Source organism: Ambystoma mexicanum, chromosome 4q, assembly GCF_040938575.1.
Source record: "Ambystoma mexicanum isolate Mex_15411 chromosome 4q, UKY_AmexF1_1, whole genome shotgun sequence".
NCBI lineage: Eukaryota > Metazoa > Chordata > Amphibia > Caudata > Ambystomatidae > Ambystoma > Ambystoma mexicanum.
The window spans coordinates 706347205-706368148 of record NC_090928.1 but is presented as its reverse complement, the minus strand read 5'-3'; positions in this window follow the sequence as shown (position 1 = coordinate 706368148).

Here is a 20944-nt window from a genome sequence, read left to right as displayed (position 1 = left end):
AGAAAAGTAGTGAGAGCCTCAGGGGAGAAATGGAGAGAAGCACCGAGAGCCTGAGAGCACAAATGGAGAAAAGCACCGAGAGCCTGAGGGGGGAACTGCATGCGACGTCCAAAGACGTTTGTGCTGAACTTGCTGCTGTGCGCCGTGTGCTCTCGGAGCTCTCACAAACCCTCAGAGACATGCATGGACGCGAGCAGGCAGAGACTTCATCCGTGGCAAGTTCCGTCCAGGGCAGCCCCCAACGCAGATCTGGCAGGAACCTGCGCTCCACGGGCAGGGGGGACCCTGATACCCGTAGAGGGGGCTTGCAATAGCGTCTACCCACGGACAGCATGCATATTTGGACACTGGTGTTGGGGGGGGAAGTAGTAGGGTGGAGGGGGTGTGTTGGGCTTCACTGGGTGGCGGGTCCATAGGGTGAATAAATCAAATCACATCAACAATACAGCACCTCATTATCATCCAATGACATGTGTGGACATTGATATTTGCGTACGAGGCCTTCATAGGCGTACAGTCCACAATGTGCCTGTACTACACACACACAGTGCCACAGGTCCCCTTTCCGTGTAATAGGCACCATGCGTGGTTGCTAGAAGCATGCATCTATGATGCTCTGTCGGATTGCACGTGCATCCTGTGCCTCATGGACTCCTTGAGGTGCCTCCACATCCCCACCCTCATCATCATCATCATCTTCAGGTGCATGCAGTACAGCGTCAGGGGGCATGGGCACATTCCTACGTATGCACATGTTGTGCAGCATGACACATGCCATGACCATCTTAGAAACCTTCTCATGGCTGTACATGAGTGCCCCGCCAGACCTGCTGAGGCTGCGGAAACGAGCCTTCAGTAGGCCGAATGCCTGTTCAATGACCACACGGCTACGTGAGTGGGCATGGTTGTAGACCTCCTCATGCTCGTCCTGTGGGTTCCGGATTGGTGTAAGGAGCCATCTCTTCAGTGGATACCCGGCATCACCTGTATGAGACGAATAAAGGGTGTAAGTGGAATGATAGTGCTAAGTAGCCCCCCCCCCCCCTGCAAGGTCATTGACGCATCAAATGGGCCACGATGTCATGCATGGAATGAGACTCACCGAGTAGCCAGGATCTGTGCCCTGCGTGTCGCTCCATGTAGCGTGGTATTCTTGTGTTCCTCAGGACCATAGAATCATGGGTAGATCCTGGAAATCTGGCACAACAATGCGTAAATATCTTGTTGGAGTCACACACCATTTGCACATTGATTGAATGAAATTGTTTCCGGTTGCGGTACTGGACCTCCATGGCATGTGGGACAACCAATTCAACATGGGTGCAGTCGATGGCACCAATGCAACCCGGGATGCCGCCAAGTGCATGGAATCCCACTTTAGCGTTGGTAATCTCCTGGTACGTGCGTGGTAGTGTGATGTGGTCGTCGGCGTGCTTCAGGAGGGCATCGTGCACTTGGAAGAGTGTCCGTGAGAACAGTGGCTGTGAAATGCCATGCAACTGTCCCACTGTGTGCTGGTAGGTGCCTGTGGCCAGGAAGTGGAGTGCAGACACCACCTTCAGTAGGGGTGGGATGGCGGTTGGGCTATCTATCATGCTCACGAGGTCAGCATGTGTCATGTCCACAATGGCGATTATGGTGTCCCGGTCCAAACGGTAGAGGGTGTGGATCTGCTCAGCAGTGAGGTTGAACGGATCGGCTCGGAGGCGTGGGATTGCGGGCCGCCTGCGTGGTGGTAGTGGCAGTGCTTGTGGGCCTTGCTGACCCTGCCTTGCCCTCCTCCTCCTCCTTCTCCTCCGTCTCCCCTGTGCGCCCGGTTGTTGTACCTGTTGTTGTTCGTCGTCTTCTTGTAGTTGTAGCACTTGCAGTGCTATCTGGTACCCCAGGCCCAACATCGCTAGTCCTGCCGGTAGCATTTTGGAGTGGGAGTGGTTGTGGGAGGGGTTCGGGTCTGCAATATATGTGCTGTCGGCCTGTATGGCCTCCACCTGTGCTGATTGAATGAATCTGTGGCAGATGCAATCCCTTCTGGTCGAGCACGTCCCGCACGTAAGGCTGCATTTGGCCGCATGGCATCTTGGGATTTGAATCATGTATCCAATCCCGATGGCAGTGTGATGTACTTTGACTGATCTTCATGCTATGCTCCCATTGTTACACATGCTATGATTGCAGCCGCTTACATACCTGTGAAGAGTCAGTGGTATGTAGGGCTCGATCGATGGCCGACCCTCATGCAGCACAGTAACGTAATTCACCGACGGGCGTGGCGTCCCATTTGTGATTGCAGCCAGTTAGCATCATGACACACAGCCGCACTACATTGATGTAATTGTGAATGCAAGCGTTCACAGAAGCCTTTTCGACGTAATGTTGCAAGTGAGGAATTCGAAGGCCAGCATTTTGGGTTTTGAAGTAGCGGCGAGGATACGCCCACAGGTCTGGCTGGAAATGTAACGTTCTATTGTAGAATGTCCTTGGGACATGGCCCATAACGAGCAGGCAATGAATGATATGAATTGAATGGGATGCGCAATAGCGTAGTGGACGATAAGGCAGGACGTTCCCAAATCCATCTTGCTTCACAACACTACAGATCCGGCCAGGGGCACAGTGGTTTTTGCGGACTGCATTACACACAGACGCGATGGAAGTTTCTCATATTATGTGAGTGAATATTCATGCGTTTTCATTGCGGGATGAGGGAATGATGTGTGGATGCATGGACTGATGAATCCGTTTAGGGTCTGCCATGTACATGGGTTTTTTGGTTCACTCCCCTCCCCCTGCGTTATGTGATGCAAGGCTGCCATAGTGGGACATACGTCTATCTGCCCTTGTCGGATCCTCCCTGTCTCGACGCGCCTTCATACACTTGTGTCTAGGCACGTTACTAATCCCATGTCATGGGTTCTATCTTGACGGACGCATGCACAGTAACCGACGTTGCCAATGGTGTATTTAGCTCGATTGGTTTCGTTATGATTCGATACTGATTTAGGGGTGTGTATATTCCTTTGGAGTGGGCTAGCATGCATATGGGTGTGGATTTGGTGTGTTGAATGAAGATTGTAATGCATCATGAGTCCCGTAATGCAATCGGTTGATTTGTGTTTCTTTTGGGTGACAGGTATCTCCTGCCCTATTGCAGATGCCATCTCTACGCCACTCCTCCAGATGGTTTTTACTCTCGACTCCTGCAGCTTCGGGTGAATCAGTGGAGCACCATTTCGATCATATGGGACGATCGCCAATGGGCCACATGCCCTTACGCTGTACTGGTGGCTAGGTGCAACATTTCGGCCTTTCAGCTCGACTAGTGCCTGCCTCATGGGACGGACCTGCGGTTCTTGCCGCTTCCATGTTGCCTTTTGGAACGTTGATGTAAGCCCTGTGTGCCATGATGGTACAGGGCGTCACACAAGTGGAAGCCGGTCAATTATTGCAGATGCAGCCCTCGGTGATGATGGTTGTTTTGGTGGTATTTTGCAAATTGCTGTGGGGCCTTTGTCATTTGGATGTGCATTTAAATTGTATTCCGATATTTGTCGTGTTGCGTTGGTCTTTGCAGGTGATGTGGCGATTTTCGCTTTGTGGCGGTATGTATTGCGTGATGATCTGCATTGTGTTCCGCCTTCTGAGTTGAGTTGTGGGGTACAGTACTGGCCGCGTTTGCCTACGTAGCACAGTATGGTCACGGATAGAGGCTGCCATTGTGACTGTTTACATGATGTGCTGTTCAGGGGCGGGGGATTGGCTTTTGGCCGACTGGTGCCTGTCAGCCAGGTCGATTGGTGGAATGATGGGTTGTTCAGAATGTGGCTGGTCACAGGTGACTGTGTTTGCGTGCGTTTGTTGGAGGGGGACTGGGGTCATGTCCATTGGAATAGCTTCTGTATTGATGCCATCTGTGCCCTGCAGCTCCCATCGGCCCCTCTTGGGATGAGCCTGGCTGCTCAGTCACTCTGCCGACTTGTGTGGTACATGCTTCTGCTGATGGTTGGTTTGTTTACTGGCATGAGTACAGGGCTGGTGCAATCCCCCTCAGGATGCTGTTTTGGATGTTGCCTTGCGCTGGTGTCAAGCGATGGGGGACTACTGTTGTTTTGTGTTATGTGTTCTTGATTTTCATTTTGATGTGTTGTACCTTCACATGCCTGTGCTGCGTCGGTACGGCTATGGTGACATGCCGTACATGGATGCCCACTCACGGGGCGCTTTGAGCCCCTGCATGCTTTTCTACGTTGGCATGCATGGGTGAATTGTGGATTTCACTGGTTGCATAGTGTGAGTACATTGCGCCTGCCAGGAGTTGTGCAATGAGGCCAGGGAGTGGAGTACAGGCACTCAGTGGGCCATTTACGGTTGGTTCGCGTTGCCGTATTTCTCGCCATGGCGGAATGGTACTTTCCGACGTGCTTGATGGCGTTAGGTACATGTCCGCTAGGGTCGGAATTGGCGTACCCTTGCGCCATGGTGGTGTTTGCGGTTTGGCATGGCGCGCGCGCGCGTGCTTGGTGCAGTTAGCGTTGGCGTTCACTACGGTGTCGCTAATGGCATCGTACTTTACGGTGACGGGTCATGATCGCAACGAGCGGTGTTCGATGGCGGTATTGCATTTCCGCCATCATTTTTCCATTTCCGCAGGGGTCGTAATGAGGCCCATAGTCCATATTATCAACCACGTTTGGCATTTCACCCGACGTTATTCTTCTTTGGCATATCTTGCAGTTTTCTATGTTCACTTGTTTATCATGGATTACATTTTTTCCCAGTCATTAGTTTAAAGCTTCTCTATTAGTTCATTATTAAAGTAATTATGTTTTGTATCACGTTCTTGGATGACAACAACCAGACATTGGCAAATCATGTTTATAGCAGCAATAAAGAGAATTCTTTCTGTTGGTGAATGTCCAGCCAGCACCTCTGCAGTCTACGTTCAGAATCTGGGGGTCGTAGCTGTCAAAGAGCACACAATATGGACAAGTGGTGAAGCCCAGAGATAGACCATGGGCTCCTAGACACTCACTTAACCATTTAAGATCCCGGAATGTCATGGAAAAAGTCCTCACCATTCACCATAGCATCATACTCTACTCCCACATGCGTGGCCAGTCTTTGCATCAGGCTGTGCATTTTTGAAATGTCAAAATTAACTCACAGTATTTAAAAGCACTTTTTCAATCCTGCTAGTTAATTTTGAAGTTTCAAAAAGTGTACTACTGTCTGTCAGAATAACCCCCAGGACACCTGGCTATTCCAGGCAGAACGTAATACACCATATCGTTTTTTTATGTTCTTATGGGTGGGGAGGAGGGGGTAGGGGCGAGGGATCACTGTGGTGGTCGGTGACCAAATCTTACTTACCCAAATAAATACAATACAGATCTTGGCACAGGGGCCAGCTTCCCCCTCACTGGAGCTGCTTGCTTGCTCATTGGAGGTTTTGGCCTCCTCCTGTTCTGCTGCCCCTCTGGGGACCTGCTGGCAGCTGTGCTGGTCCTTGATCCTCCAAGCCCAATGATGGTGAACTGGCAATTAATGTAAAGTTTCTTTAGAGTGTCTGTCCGTCCGGTCCTGATGATCTGACTGAACACAGCCCAGCCAGCCCAATAATCGCCCCTGCTCCTCTGACTACAGTGCATTTGCTGAGGCGGAGGCATGTGTGGTTGCACCTGGCTGGGCCCAGACTGATAAGCTACAAATGTTGCTTTTAACGAGGAGAAGCTGAATAGCTGATTATACAATCAATCTGGTGCTAGCCTGGCTTTGCTGGACAGCACCAGCAGCCAGAGCTAGGCATCATGCAGTCAGTGGCAGTGTTCTCGCTCTCAGACTGAGTCTTATTTCGAGTAGCACTTTTACATAGATACCATTACCCCATGGGCCTGTGCTGGTGTAAACGTGTGTACTTTATTAAATGAAATGATGCAGCAGCATGTGTTTTGATCCTCTTAGACTGCGCTGTCTGGTGCCCCCAGAGGCTGACACATCAGGCATCTGCCTGTACTGCCTTAAGCAAAGACCGGCCCTGGACAGGAGGAGGTGGTAATCAGAGAGGAGATACTAAAAATGTGAGGAGAAAGCAAAACAGAAGGTGGTGTTCAGAATTAAGGGACCAAGAGACTTGGTGATATCTAGAAAAGGGTGGTGGGAGGAGAAGATTATATCAGGCCAAGAGACTTGCAATCAATATGAGGTAACTGGTTACTGGGTGCAGGACGTTCTGTTAAGACAAATAAGAATGAGGAGGTGGCAACATTTGTTATGTGTATTGACACAGAGGAGATAACTTTGCTGTGAGGAGGCAGACAGTGAAGAGGCTGGAGAGAGAGTACCACAGTTAGGCGGTGGAACTGATATAACAATGTGACAAAATGCTATTGACGAGGGTAGGTTAACCCAAACTTTAGACCAAATTAAAATTATTAACATAAAATGGTAGCAGCAATTCTGTTACTGAAAGGGTGGTCTGCTAATCGCTAATCACACTCTGCTTTTAAAATGCGCCATGACAATGTTGTAGTGCACACATGTGCCTTACAGTAACCAAACTACCCTCATCTACAGTGCCAGCTATGTAGTGGCACAGAGCAGGTTCAAAGGTCACACATGCATCTCTGGCAGCTGTAGACAGAGGAGGCATTTTAACTGTAGGAACCTCTAATATAATTTAAAAGGATTGTGGAATCTAGAACGAACAGTTGCAAGTACATTTGTAGGCATAGACAATGCATGGTTTCACATGTGACTGTTAGAATCATAAAATAATGAAGCCACAACAATCTGATATCACACCAGTGTCGTCTCAGGAAATAGGGCCTGCCTGTAACAGAACTGATGTATATTGGCGTCTATTGTTGACTGTCACCATAGCTGGCATGTGGAACAATGGCCAGGATGCTACACCTTTGGTATGCATCATACATGGTAACACCATCTGCCTTGGGGATATAAACTTCAATGTACAAGGTCTCCTGGAAGCAGTAGTCGGGCGAGAGAGAGACAAAAAATAGCTAGTCAGATCAGTTAGGGTCCCACAGAGCCTGTTTGTCCTGGGTACAGGACTAACTGGTACCCATGCTGGGTACAGGGACTTTATTCCCGATTTAGAGTAGTAGGGAGAGATGAGAATGAACAGCAAGCCAACACCAGGAGCAACACTCTTGCTCTTCATAAAGCTGGTCCCCACTAAATAAATCACATGTTCACAAGGAAGTGGGTTAGAGTGAATTATGGAATACAGAACCCCAAAATGTCTACATCTGGGAAAGACTAAGAAGTAGCAGGGTACAGGCCACCCTACAGCCTGCAACACCAAAGGGGCCACTCCTGAAAATGTTGAACATAGACCTTTGCTTTTAGGACTAAGAAGGCCTAATTCATACACATCTCATGGAAGAGTCATTCAGAAATGGTGGGCTATTCAGGAGGAAGGTACATAACCATACTAATGGGGAAAAAATAAATCCTGTCATCTGTTTTGTTTTGTAATCTCCCATTTTATTTTCAGTTGGCTGATCTTGTAAGAGAATGATTCTTAAGAGATTGTGAACTGTGACATCTAGTCTTGGTGTCCTTAGTGATTCCTATGGCAACCCTGTGTCCACGTAAGCAACTATTTGTACCCTTACTGGTAGATGATTCTTTAAGCAGAGAACAGATATTGGAGGGACAGATACAGATAGTTTACGCCTGTCCAGAGAGTTTTCAAAGGTTGGTCTCCTAAATAAGAGATCCAAGGAATGAATCTAAAGGTAAGAATCGCCTGTGGCCACACCTATACCCAAGATGTTTATACAAAGGAGAAACTGTAGCACCTTACCTGGCCGTGATGTGCAGCAGGATCCACCCAGCGGACCCGGAGAGCGATATGATATGATATGATATGATATGGTATTTGTAACGCGCCTATACACAATGCAATGTTTGTACTAGTAAGGTGGCACCCCACCCTTCTGTGGAGCTGTAGAGTGATCTGGTAAAGGTACCGGGCAGTCCCCCAAAAGAGTGGGATTCAATTTGGGTTCTCCAATCCTTTCTTAGTCTGGGCTTCTGTTTGGTCTGCAGCTCCTGTGGTGACACAAAAGAGTGATTTGTTTGCAATGCTGAGCTATATCAGAAGAAGACCCACCTCCTCAATACCCACTGAACATTTTCTTCCTTTTCCATAGTTATTAACTCACAAACCCCATTATGAGTTACTTCACTCCTGGTGTTCCCGGTAGGCATTGTAGGTGGTATGCAAGTATTGGGGGGTGTTATGTTTGCAATCTGCCAGCCGGGTTGGGATTTGCAAAAAAGTGCTCGATGAGTCATTGGTTTGAGCATGCACAGTCTCTTAATGTCTCCTGTTTTGTTTCTTCCACAGGCATGCAGGGGAAACGGTTTAGCAGAATGCACAGAGTGCATGGACAATGGGCAGCAGACCCAAAGGAAGCAGGTTAGTTCTAGTCTTCAATGCATGTGAGAGTCTGGTGGTGCGGTAAACTCACTGTTCATGTTGTCCTTTTGCCCCCATCCTTGGGCCCAGCGCATACAGTGCAGCACCAGCATGGTGCTTCAGGAATTACACTTGAGACAGATGGTGGTCAGACAGACGAGCCGGAAGCGGCTCATTTCTTTTATTATGTCGCTACTGCCAAGTGACCCCTTACAACATCCTGGGAGCTACCATGCTCCCAGGAGGGGTACTACGCAACACCCCTCCATTTTGTATAACAACAAAACAAAAAGAACCCCACACCACCCCACACTACTACTGTAACCGCTCTACTAGTTGTTCACCACTTCATTAACTTGTGTGAGTGTTTCTACTATAACAAAATAACTAAGAGCTACTGGCACCACATTCTGTATCCCACCGACAGTGTCATTTTGAGCACATACAGGTCTGCCGGCTCCGAGTCTTCCTGGGGTGTTGGTGACAATGTCCTTCTTCCGCCCTCTTGACGATGCAGGAGGCCAGGCTGAGTCCTCACTGGTGTTTGCCTCGGACAGCCACACCAGTCACACAATGAGAGACCAGCAAAGCCGCACCTGGTAATGCCCAGGGGCCACATCGGCGAAGTCCACAAGTCTGGAGTGCAGCTGGAGTGCAGATGTAGTGGCAGGATGTGTGCAACTGGGGTAGGAGGGCACACAAGCACTCATGAGAGCTGCAACCCTCCCTGTGGAAACACCACATTCACCACCACCATGCCCGGGTGGTACCTGGGGCCCTTGCTATTCCAGAGCACTTCATTTCCTTGCTGCTGGGGGTGGGTGGGCACAGGGCAGTCAGCCACTCCTGTTGAGGGTGCCTTGGGCTTGCTTGCCGACATGTTCATTTAGATGGCTTCCCCACCCCACTTGGCGTTGGGCACACTGCCACATAACGGGGAATGAGGGATGTGCGGCAGACACTGCTGTTCTCATGCCCCTCCTTAATGATGCGGGGTGGGTACCTGCAGTAATGCTGTGGGGCAGGGTAGCCGTTGTGCCCCCCTATCTTTATCGCGTGGGCTTGCATCACCGTCGAGGGGCCCGGATTGATTTGGCCCCGCCCACTCCTTTGTTCTTGTCCAGCCCGTTACGGACCTTTGTGAAGCACTCTGCTGCGTCTGGGCACAGCCGCTGGGTGGCTCCCTCCACTCGGTGGGGAGAAGCGGTAGCTCGCCTCCATTTTTTTTTCATCACAGGAAATTTGGCCTGCCTCACCTCCCTGTGCTGCGGTGAATACCGCCCATGCTCGGGGCCGCCTCAGCTGTTTGGCGGCACCCTTCTGCACTCTGCCTCCCCGGCCAGCTCCGACTCGGTGGATGCCGCTTGCTTCCTGGTGGGGGCAGCCTCTCCTTGCTGCGGCCAGGGTGGGGGCTGCTGGGCATCTTGTCGCAGCCGACGCCGCAGATCTTTCCCCAAACGGGGTGGGTAGCATCTCCCTTCTTCTTTCCTTTGCGGGCCCAGTTCGTGGTGGGTCCGCATTATCCTTTTTTTTTTTCACCACGGCAGGCCCAGGGTGTTTGGGGGCTGCCGCGGGCTTCCTTCTGACTAGCGGGCCCCGATTGGGATGGGCCTGCCTTCTGTTGGAGGGGGCAGGCTCACCTTGCTGCGGCCAAGGGGGGCCGCCGTGCATCTCCTTGTGGGCGACGCCACCCTTTCCATTGTAGCGGCTGAGGCCGCGTGCATTTCTCCTTCACACATGGGAGACAGGTAGCGGCCCAATCCCTGTCTCCTTTGCGGGCCCAGTTGGCCGTGGGCCCGCCTACTTCTGTTTCTTCCGGCAATGTTTGCTGCACTTCGTCTGTGTGGCCAACGCCACGGTGTACTGTCGCTCCCCATGGGGGAGGGGCAAGACAGTTTCTTCCTTACTGGCGGTGGTGGTGGGGGCAGACTTCCCTCGACACGTGGCCGATGCCGCAGACGTCTTCTGTCTCCCTCAGGGGATGGGTAGGCAGCTCTCCATCGTTGGTTTCCTTTCGCGGGCCTAGTTGGAAGTGGGCCCGCCACACCATATCTTCCTCAGGGCACACGGTGCCCGTTTCCTCGTCGCCATTGTTGGGGGGGGCTTCTCCGGATCACCGGGCAGCCCCCATACTCATGTCGGGGTCACCAGACGGGGTTTATTGGTGCGGTGATCACGCCACGGACTCATGGGAGGGAGTCACCCCACCCGCTCTGGATCACCGGAGCCCCACAGGTGGCCGGGGCACCCGGCTCACAGCAGCCCTGGCTCTGGGGGCATCCAGGCCAGGGTCGCCACATTAGCCATGGTCACATGGTGATGGGATCACCGAGGGACGGCGTTGCCCGGCAGGGGCACCGTCCTCAAGCTGGGCCCTGTCCTTGGGCCCAGCGCATACAGTGCAGCACAAGCATGGTGCTTCAGGAACGACACTGGAGCCGGATGGTGGTCAGACTGACGAGCCGGAAGCGGCACATTTCTTTTATTATGTTGGTCACGTGGCTACTGCCAAGTGACCCCTTGCAACATCCTGGGAGCTACCATGCTCCCAGGAGGGGTACTACGCAACAGCAGGAACATGAACTCCTAGGTGAATTGGGGGCACCAACAATAACAGTGAGTACAAATCCAACAGCCTTCTGTCCCCTAAAAGCATAGCCAACATGCACAAGTGAATATAACATAATTCAGCATGAAATGCAAGAGGCTGCAAACTTTGTTCAGTAGAAATAGACGACAGAATAAAGGACTGGAGGATGAACACAAAGTAGAGAGATAAGAGAAGAGATCCAAACACAAATATGACTATAAAGATGCCCTTTGATTCAGATTTGATCTTTCTATGTAGAGTCTGCCATTACTTCAGGTACATTTCGCGCTAGGTTACGACAAGTTCCGAGTTCTAGAACTGCATGGCACTAGCTATGTCTCAGAGAGATGCAACCGATTTGCCATCTGCACACCACCGCATCTCCTCTGCTATCTCCTGAGGTCCCACTCAACACTGCTTCATACTTGCCAACCCTACAGATTTAGGCAGTAGTCTACTTCTTTGTAAGCAGTCCTACCGCCTACAAATTTGGGTGGCAGATCCTACTGCTTTCTACAGTGGTAGGTAATTTATGTGACTCTGAGGCAGGCTGCAGTACACAGCATGCAACACATTAGTTAGTCTGTCTGTATGGTGGGCGGGTAAGTGATTACTTTGATTGGGCTCAGCACAATCCACTGACCTGATAGCTACGTGACTCTGTCCTGCACAAATAACCCTTGAGTGAACCACCAGTGAAGTTGAGTGGCAGAGCGTAACAACATCACACCATATCTTCCTATCAGACTCAGGGGGTATCCGTCTTCATGTCATTCAGTGTTCAACTTGTACTGGAGGAACAGATATGTACTGCCCCAGCTGCTGGTACAGAGCAGTGGCAAATGTTGCCTACCAGCTCTGTGTGATTACCTTCTGTGAAGTTAGGTAATTGAATTTGGTGTTAATTTACCATTCAGAATTATACATTTTTTAACATTTGAGCATCTGTCCATGTTGTGCTGTTTGATGGGTTGTGTATTTTAGAATTCTTCAATGGTACCAACAATGCATGTTTGGTATTTGCCTGCAATGTAATTGTTTTCCAATTTATTATTTTTGAAACTTGAACAATCCTACATCTTTTTGGTCATAGAATGTTGGCAGGTATGCTGCTTTTACACATGCTTTATACTGATGGCATCATGTTCTTGAAACCCTACTGCTATTTCCTCGGTCTTCATACCATTTGTGTGCCAGGGTGAGTTGCAGGCAGGGGTGTTGCTTGGTCTGAAAAAGACTATGCTAATGTTGGGACTGTCGGGACTGGAGGCTAGATAGCCTTTTTGGTTGTAACCCTGAGCTTCTATCCAGGGCTACAACCAAATGACCCTGGGCTATAGCCCCCTCAGACACCCTCTAGCAACGCCTCTGGTTGCAGGCACACACCACTTTAAATTGCCATAGCAACATGTATCTGCTCTTATGCACACAGACCAGGTGACATATGTTTCAATGCAGATGTTTCTCTTTATACTGCCTACATTAAAATAAGGCCTTTGCTGTCAAACTATCAGTATGCAATCTATTGCACTACTCAGTACTATGGACCTGACTGGTGGAATTTTTTGCACAGTGCAAAGTGACTTTGCACTGCTGAAAAGTGACTTTGCACTGCCCACACTAACCCTGATTCATGGAACAGTGCAAAGTGTCTTTTTGTGGTGCAAAGACACTTTGCACCGCAAAAAAACACTTTGCACTGTTCCACCCTGATTCATGGAGGAGTGCAAAGTGTAATTCTGCAGTGCAAGGTGACTTTGCACGGCAAAAAAACACTTTGCACTGTTCCATGAATCGGGGGGTTGTTGGCAATGGAACACCAGTGCAAAGTCATTTTGCACCATGCAAAATATTCCATGATTAGTGTTTTTCTCAAGAATTAGTGAAATCGGTTGTTGCTTTTACGCTGTGCTTTTTTACCGAAATGCCTTTCAGTCACCCAAACGTCTCTAGGCAGCCTCTTATTTTGTGTGGTATTTTTGGCAGGATCTGGGAAATGAAAGTATGTGGCTTTTTCTCTCTAATGCATCTGTCTTGGAACCTGTTACGTCCGCTTTGGTCACACAAACTGCTTCTAGATGCAAAATTGTCCTTCCTTTTCTGATCTGCGGTCACCGTCATATTTTGGCCTGCATTGAACAAACGTCAACACACATCTGTTCTTAATTCACAATTTTGCTTTCTAAATTGTCAAAAATATGCGTACTTCACATCATGAAAAAATAAACTATATCTTAATGCCTGCTATGCGGCATGCTTCATTGCAAGCAAATATTTGTTACGAGTTCTTTAAAAAAATGCATTGTGTTTACATTACCTATTCGTTTTTTAAACAGAATCTTTGACAGCTTGGCCGATTTTGTAGTAACCTTGCACAGGTGCAACTGCAATTAGCAGAAATGTCCCTAGTGTAAAGAAACATGCCCTTTCAAGCCATTTTTTCACCAAGGCAAAGGACTGAGACTAGGGCAAATATTGCCCTGGTACAAAAATCCATGAAACAAATTTAATTTTGTGCATTTGTTTTGTTGTTGCCCTAGTGTAATTACCCTTGCACTGGTGCAACGTTTCTGCAATAATGCCTAATTCAATGCATCTCTGCACCGATATGAAGGGTTAGGAGTAGGAGAAAGAATGCCCTGGTGCAAAAATGCATTGAAAGAATACGGGTTGTATTACAGAAACTTTTCAGTGGTGCAAGTGCAATAGGCACTAGGGTGACAATTCCCCAGTGCTATATTTTCCATAGTCTTAGCACTAGTGGGAAATGTGCTCAAGTTGAAAAGTACATTGAAAGTGTATGTTTCTTGAACGTGGGACATTTTTGAGCTGTGGCTAATTGCAACTGTGCTTATGCATAGTTTCTGTGATACCACTCCTTGGTCGTAATTCATACAAAAAGAGCTAACAGTGCTCAAAAGCGATAGTGCTAGCTCTAAGAATGTGCAGATCAAATAAATAGTGCATTTAGCTGATTCACATTAAAAAAACAGCATACAGAACATGGCAGTGCAAAATAAAACATGTTTGCAGCCAACAAGCCTACGACACATCCTCAGTAGCCAATGGGCCTCATTCCGAGTATGGCGGTAAGGGATAGCGGCCACCGCTAACGAGAGCGGTGGCGGTAATCCCTTACCGCCATACTCCGAGTTCCCTTAGCGCCATGGTGCTTTTAACACCTGCTTTTAGCAGGCGTTAAATACCATGGCGCTAAGGGACCTTGATGTTAATTACGCCACCGTAATTTACGGTGGCGTAATTGACGCCTTCCCCACTCCCATTATGCCCTATGGGGCAAGAATGGGAATGGGGAAGGGTAAATGGGGATTGGGGAATTACCGCCCCGCCAACCTTGGAATGGGGCGGTAATTCCGCCAACCACCAAGGCGCTGCCGGTCCGGGTACGGCGTCAACCAAGGCGTTAATAGCGCCATTGGTTAGCGCCGTACTCGGAATGAGGCCCAATGTCTAGTAAAAATAGGGACAAACAAATACAATGCTAATCTACCTCCTGTGTCAATGACATAATTTGTCGAATGTGTGGCATGGAATGAACTTGACAATCCTACACACAACAACATTACAAAGTGCAAGACTGGGGTGTGACTGGTAATGCAATGGGATCATAGTGAATTTCTAGACATCATCACATAGGCGCCAACATGCTCAATGGCAACACCCCAATCCACAACACACATGTAACTCTCACATGACACTTGTTTTTTGAAGAAAATGTTTATTATGTATCTTGGTTTATTACAAACCGTAGACACATAAAACTAAAAGTGCAATCAGCCACTTAAAATACAAGGGTCTCATTACGGCTTTGGCAGTAGCCATGCCGCTATTGGCAGCATGGCTGCCACCAAAACCGGGTCCAGGTCCGGGTTCCCTGAATGGGGAATTACCAGGCCATTCTGAGTTTGGAGGGCCCGGTAATTCCTCCTTCCAGGTACCCGGACCCAGACCTTCCCCATTCCCATTTGAGCCCCCATAGGGCTCAATGGGAATGGGGGAGCGAGCTAACAACGGGGCGATTACGACCGGCCCGCTGTTATCTCCCTCTTCCCCTCGCGGGACCCGGTAACGACGCCTGGTTTCACCAGGTGTACTTACAGAGTCCCGAAAGGGGACCTCGTAATCAGGCGGAATGGTGTTAACGGGCCCACCACCATTAGCGGAGCCGTTAACCCATTCTGCCTGACTTGTAATGAGGCCCAATTAATAATTTTCATTAATATCTAAATAATAACATTAGAGTTATAGCAATGCAAGAGTGCAAATACATATAACGGTCAAATTCCTTAATTGCAAAAATACAAATAAATAAAACAGTAACATTCATTAATTTCATTCCTTTCTACTCCAGCAATTTTAAAAACAATGTCCATCAAGCAAAGGCACGTGGCTCTACCCGGCCCGTGCCTTACTCCGAGGCACGATCAGCACTGCAAGTCTGTGAACACTTCTGGGCACCAACAACGCGGACACTCCTCCATCCACGCCCCCATTGCTCTGGGTGAGCAGACATCACCTAAAAACCCAGGCAGCACTGCAGGACAAACCTCAGGCAAAGATACTCCACAGCCCACACCAACATTACGATTAACTACAGTACTGTTCCACAAGCAAAGGCAGCTGCACCAATCCCTCACCCACGATCCTAAGCACATTTGTGGCAGTCTACACACGCAACGACTCAAGGATTCGGAGAGTCTCTACCCACCTCCACAGAGTGACACACCACAAGTATTCACACGTATCTCACACTGGACATACCACAAAAATGGGCTCACCCACTGTCACTTCGGGGACAATCCGCTCCAGTTCCCACTTCGCAGCAGCTACAACTAATCGGACATAAAGGCCCCCCTGGGCTGGCCCAACCTAAGGTGCCCGTGCCCAGGTGTGGATAGTTACATTCTCAGGACCAATCACGGCTGTGGAGAAAGGGAGCACGCTGAGGCACAGTTCACCTCCGCATAAAGCAGCAGGGTCTTTACATATCACAAAAGGGGGCTCACCCACTGTCACTTCGGGGACAAGCCACTCCAGTGCCCACTGAGGTGTAACTACAGCAAAACGACACAAAGCCCCCTTGGGCTGGCCCAACTTTAGGCGGCCGCGCCCAGGTGCAGAGAGTTCCCAGGCCCAGGTGCAGAGAGTTACATTCTCAGGACAGATCACGGCGTCAGAGAAAGGGCGCATGCTGAGGCACAATTCACCTCCAACTAAAGCCGCAGGGTCTTACAGACTAACAGAAATTACCCTACGGAACCCATATGGTGGTGCATCCAGGATACACACAAGGTCCAGAATCTGCACGAGACCCACAAACCCCTGCCCTCTGGCCGCAATACACCGTAAGCACTAACAGTGTCGCTGAAGGCAACAAAAGACGGTGACAGTGAACAACCCTATCAGACTTTACAGCGTAACGGAAAATAGTAAGGCACGTTGGACGGGCGGAGAGCCACATCCTCTAACCTCAACACCCTACCTCACCAAGCATGCTACGGGATCTAATGTAAGTGCCACGTCCCTGGTGCAGAGCAACAAACTATCCAATAGCAGAATATCTACAGGGACCAACCCCGAAGGAGCAAAATACGATGCCCAAGGGCTTTGGCCCCAAGAAAGGGAAAGGAGCTATAGAGAAATATACAATAACGACAAGGAGAGAGGCAGAGGCCACGATGTCCACAGAAATATCACTGCAATGACAGCCAGCTGCAACTGCTCCAGCAATGGACCCACAGGCAGACTTCCTGGCTATGCAGCAAGGATTCTCCTCTCTTAATGAGAAATTAGATGGGATATCTGCCATGTCGCCTCCATTAAAACACAACTGAACAAGACCATAACCCGAATCACGGAAGCTGAGACACAAATCTCTAACACGGAGGATGCATTGGAGGCATTAAAGACTACAGTGACAACAATGGCAATGGAACTGGGAATGGTCAAAATTAAGTGCAAAGATTTAGAAGCTAGGTCCCGATGGAACAGCATCCGTATAATCGGTATGCCGGAGGAAGACCTGAAAGGGCCCATGGAAAAAGCGGTGGAAAAACTCCTACGCGATCATCTGGGAGATCCGGGATGGTCACCCATGTTCCATGTGGAGTGTGCACACAGATCCCTGGCACCACAATCCAAGCCCGGAGCATACCCGAGGCCCATCATAGCACTCATGATGAACTACAGAGATGGAGACTTAGGGCCTCATTACGAGTTTGGAGGCAGCCATGGAGCTGTTAGCTCCATGGCTGCCTCCAAACCGGGCTCCTTTTCCAGGTTCCTGCAATGGGGACTTATCGGGCCATCCGACATAGGAGGACCCGTTAAGTCCTCCTTGCAGGAACCATTCCCCATTCCCATTTGAGCCCCCATATGGCTCAATGGGAATGGGGATGGAGGTGACAACAGGCACATTATAAGTTCCCGTTGTTACCTCCCTCTTCCCCTCGCAGGACCCGGAAAGGATGCCTGGTTTTACCAGGCGTCCGATCCGGGTCCCGTGATGGGAAGCTTGTAATCAGCTTTGACGGAATGAAGGGGGCCGGTCCCGTACCGGCCCCTTCATTCCATCAGCGCAAGCCTCGTAATGAGGCCCTTAGCGTTGAAAACCGCCAGAGGAAAACAAGAGGGGAGGCCAGTACGATTCACATTTTCCCAGACTACACATTGGCAGTTTAACAAGAAAGATGTCTATTTACTGGGGTCAAAAATGTATTGCATGAACGGCACGTTCCCTATGCTATACCCAGCCAGGCTAAAGCTACAGTACCAGAACAAAACCTACTTCTTCACATTTCCCGAGGAGGCAGCAAACTTTGAGGCGACTCATATCCCAATACCAACTCACTAGCCAAGAACTGAAGAGAAGTCTTGAAGTGATGAGACCCTACGATGACGAACAAACAAGATGAAGGAACAATGACGTGAAAACCAGGCCCCCCCCACCTTGGGAAAGCTCCATAGAAAGGGCAGAACCAATTTAGTCCACCTATGTTAGTGATGTGAGCACCTTTACTGTTCATAATGAGTTAGACCAACAACATGTGGAACTGGCCACAACGAAAGAGAACATAAGCATCGGCGGCCTGGGATGTCGCTACAGTCCCCCTGTAGCAGGTGCACTACAAGTTAATGGGTGGGGAAAAGGAAGGATATGCAGGCATAGTTAAAGTTCGGGGAACTATAAGGGTGGGGGAGGGGAACGGGGCAAGTTTGTTGGGGTACAATTCAGGAGAGGAGAGTACTATACTAAAAAGCACACAGGTAATGAGCACTAACATGGACACTATCATACCAAAGATGGAACATACTAACCACAATTACACTGACATCAGAGAAGATGGCTAAACCAGGAAATTAGTATATTAAAATGTTAAGCTGGAATGTCCGAGGGCTGGGATCCCAGATCAAGAGAAGGGAAATTGTAGCATACATCAATAGATTGGGCCCCAAGATAGTTTTCTTGCAGGAAACACATTTACTACACCAACAAGCCGAGAAGCTTGCTCCGATTTGGGGAACACATCTATGCTATATATCGTACTCCAGCCGGGCGAGAGGGGGTAGCGACCCTTATACACAAAACTTTAGCATTTGCATGTCTCTATTCTGAATGCGATCTTGAGGGAAAATATGTTTTGGTCCATGGTGTCCTACATGACAGGGAGGTGGTACTACTTAATATGTATGGCCCAAACACAGATGACCCTGGCTTCTATTCCACTTTATTCAGGCAAATAGCAAAATTTCCCACGGTCCATCTGATATGCGGTGGCGATATCAACAACATTCTGGACGTACATCTGGACCGCACGTCGGATCAGACGAGGGCATTGTCTAAATTCGCCCAAATGATGCTCACCCATATGACGGATTTGAACTTGAGAGAAGCATGGCGCTCCTTAAACACCACCAAAAGGGCGTACACATTCTACTCGTCTCCGTGCATGATATGCATTCCAGAATAGACTTATGGCTAATCACTAATGACACATTAAACTGGGTTACTGATGCTCATATTTACCCTAGGACATACTCCGACCACTCACCTATACAGCTAACAATACGAATCCTCGACATGAAAATAAACAGACCACCCTGGAAGTTTAAATCAGCTGCACTCCAAGATCTGGTCTATAAGACGACATTAGCCCAGCATATACGGGAATACTTCCACATTAATGAGGGCTCTGTATCCAGTCAAGCAGTATTATGACAAGCATTTGAAGTCTGTATCAGAGGCACTGCAATGTCCACTGAATTCGGAGTCCTCAAAGACATCCTCAGAGACCTAGCGCGCCGAGAATCAGACACTGCCAATAAACAAACCCATTATGCACAATCACTGTCCCCACAACTAGAACTGGAGATTAAAACTAAACTAAACTAATTTAAAGAAGCAGCGGATTGCGAGATCCGCTACTTCGACAGGCCCGCAGCAGTAGGACGATATGGGGAGCGCAAGTGCCCTGGGAAACTGCTGGCCAGAATGGTGCGAGGCGAGCGGGGTCCGACTACCACCCCATGCATAAAACAAACAGACGGCACTGTGACCACGGACAGACAAAAGGTTATGGGGGAATTTTATGATTTCTATAAGCATCTATATTCCCCTCAGAGCAACGCTACTGACGAGGAAATAGACCAATATCTCTCCTGTATACCCACAACACTACTAGCAGATGCCACCAGAGAGACCTTTGAAAACCCAATCACAGAGGCCGAGATATCTGAAGCCATAAAAACGCTACCTAATAGGAAAGCACCAGGCACTGATGGCCTCGGGGTGGAATTCTACAAAGAATTCAGCCAGCTCCTCGTACCCAGGATATTTGCAATATGGAGGCCTTAGAAAAAAGGGACTTGCCTGTAACCACCAGAGAAGCAATCATCACCTTACTGCTTAAACCAGTAAAACTGCCAGAAGAATGCAGCTCCTACAGACCGCTATCATTAATAAACACTGATGCTAAAGTCTACATGAAAATACTTGCCACCCGGCTAACCCCGCTAATGCCCTATATGGTCCATGAAGACCGAGCAGGATTTGTCATGGGTAGGTCCACCCCAACAAATATTAGATGTTGCCACAAGATTTTGACGGCAGTATCAGAAGAAACACAGGGGGTGCCCGTCTCTCTGGACATGCAAAAAGCATTTGACACAGTATAGTGGCCCTGTTTATTCAGGGTATTACAGAACTACGGGTTTGGCCCTAACTTTATTAAATGGATCAAAATATTATACACACGCCCCTACGCCAGGATAAGAATACATGGCTCCTTATCTGACATACTGGAGCTCCTAGGAGGCACCCGACAAGGCTGCCCATTATCACCTCTCCTATTCGCATTGGTGATGGAACCCCTGGCGGACATACTTAGGGCCCGCTACAGCACGCATGGACTTTGGCTCAAAGGCAAATTGGAAATCATCACATTATATGCTGATGACATTTTATTATATCTAAAAAAAACAGACCGTGTGTTAAGGAAGTTCCTATCAGAGGTCAAGAGTTCTCTGTCCTAAAACCCAACGCTAACAAATCCAAAATGTTTCCACTCACGGAAGCAACGGTTGCACTGCCTGACCTTCACTGACTCATTTTGAGCCCGATACAGATTCAATATCTAGGGGCATATGTAGCTAGGAATACTCAATTATCCTGTGCTCTGAACTACAACACCGTGGCTGAAGCCCTGTGCGCAAAAATGACACGTTGGAGCGCCCTGCCTATCTCAATGATGGGAAGAATCGCCCTTATCAAAAGGATAATTCTTCCAAAACTCTTCTACCTATTTAACACAGTCCCAGTATGGCCTGGTCGAGCACTGTTTGCTAAAATAAAAAGTGCTTGCACCACATTCACATGGGGGGGATATTCCAGA